The sequence below is a fragment of the Aethalodelphis obliquidens genome, unplaced genomic scaffold (genome assembly GCF_003676395.1).
Source record: "Aethalodelphis obliquidens isolate GAN/ISIS:26980383/991018 unplaced genomic scaffold, ASM367639v1 scaffold23, whole genome shotgun sequence".
Taxonomy (NCBI): Eukaryota; Metazoa; Chordata; class Mammalia; order Artiodactyla; family Delphinidae; genus Aethalodelphis; species Aethalodelphis obliquidens.
Genome location: NW_020837967.1, coordinates 11,019,880 through 11,021,947, shown reverse-complemented (window position 1 = coordinate 11,021,947; position 2,068 = coordinate 11,019,880).

Below are 2,068 nucleotides of genomic sequence, written 5' to 3'. Positions count from 1 at the left end.
TTTTATATTTGGTCATCTGTAAATTAAGAAGTAGTGTTAAAAATAGGCAGAATGTTAAAAAAAAGATATTAAGAGAATGAAAAGGCAAGCCACAGACTGGGAGAAGGTTGCAAATAATATATCTGATAATGGCTTCTGTGCAGAATAAACAACTCTTGAAACTCAATCATAAGAAAATCCAATTAAAAAATGAGCAAAATATTTGAACACTTTGCCAAGATCTAAAGATGGCAAAAAAGCACTTGAAAAGATGTTCATCATCATTAGTCATTACAGAAATGCAAATTAAACCCACAACGAGACACCAATTAGAACGTCTAAAATCAAAGAGTGACCAGATCAAATGTTGGTAAAAATGTAGAGCAACTAGGACCCTTACGCACCAACAGTGGGAAATGTGAAATAGTACACTTTGAAAAAGTTTGCCAGTTTCCTAAAAAGTTCAATGTACACTTACCATATGTCCCAGCCATTCCACTACTAATTTTCTTAGTTTACCCAAGAAAAGTGAAAGTAAATGTTTATACAAAGACACATGTAAACATTCTAGCAATCCAGCCGCTTCATTTGTAATAGCTAGAAACTGGAAACCACCCAAATGTGCACTAACAGGGAGTACATAAACAAATTGTGATACATCTATACTATGGAATACTACTCAGAAATAAAAAGGAATGAACCATTGATACAATGAAATGAATAAATCTCAAAATAATGGTGCTGAGAGATTATATACAATTCTATGAAAGTAAAGCAACAGAAAGCAACTCAATGGTTATCTGGAGGTAGATAGTGGAATTGAAGGGAGGGATTACAAAGGGCACTAGGAAAATTGGAATGATGGATATGTTTACTATCTTGATTGTGGTGATTGTTTCACAGGTGTATACACACCAAAGCTTTTCAGTTTGTTCACTTTAGGAATTCCCTGGCGGTGCAATGGTTAGGACTACAAGCTTCCACTGCAGAGGGCACGGGTTCAATCCTTGGTCGGGGAAATAACATCCCACATGCCATGTGGCTCAGCCAAAAAAAAAAAATTGTACACTTTAAACATGTACAGTTTAATATGTGTTAGCTATAGCAACATAAAGCTGTTAAAAAACAGGCAGGATGAAACCTTATTTGGGTATGTTTCTCAGAAGAAATCGGAATGTTCAGCCACTGAAGTCCTAGAGCATAGCATAACTCGTAAGTTGAAGTACCTTAAATTCCTAAACTTCCATACAAAATTTGAACTTTGTACATATGTGTAATTCTTCAACGTAGGTATCATTCATCACATTCTCAAAGAGGTTTTTGAAAAAAGGAGTTAAAAATCACTACTTTAGAGGAATCTAGATAAAGAATATAATGAAAATTGCTTATCCCACACAAATTAGAGTACCTCTCAACTTTTTAAAGAAGAGCACAACTTAAGTACAATGTGTAGATTATCCCAATTACCTGTCAGTCAATGGAGTACATACTCCATTGTGTTTTTTTCCAACACCACCAAGCAATTCTCCACTTCTCAGCAGAAACTGATTTGATGTCCTAAAATGTAACTCAATTCTGACACTATTTACTTGGATATAGCATCAGATCCCACAGCTTACAGGCTGTACCAAAAACCTTCAACACCCACTCCCCCTCACATGCTGATCCAGAGTTCAGATTGCTACCTGTGCTTCCAACCGAACATAGGGGCTACTCTTCATTGCAGTGCACGGGCTTCTCGTTGTGGTGGCTTCTCTTGTTGAGGAGCATGGGCTCTAGGCACACGGGCTTCAGTAGTTGCAGCACATGGGCTCAGTAGTTGTGGCTCGTGGGCTCTAGAGCACAGGCTCAGTAGTGGTGGCGCATGGGCTTAGTTGCTCCATGGCATGTGGCTCTTCCCAGACCAGGGCTCGAACCCATGTCCCCTGCACTGGCAGGCGGATTCTTAACCACTGCGCCATCATGGAAGTCCCATCTCATTCTTAATCATAAAAATTCCTCTCTTTGTTTGCCTAGGTGAGTTTCTAGCACTTGCAGCAAGATTGTTAAAACAAATTTTATCTTAAAAAAAAAAACACAGTTCACGTCA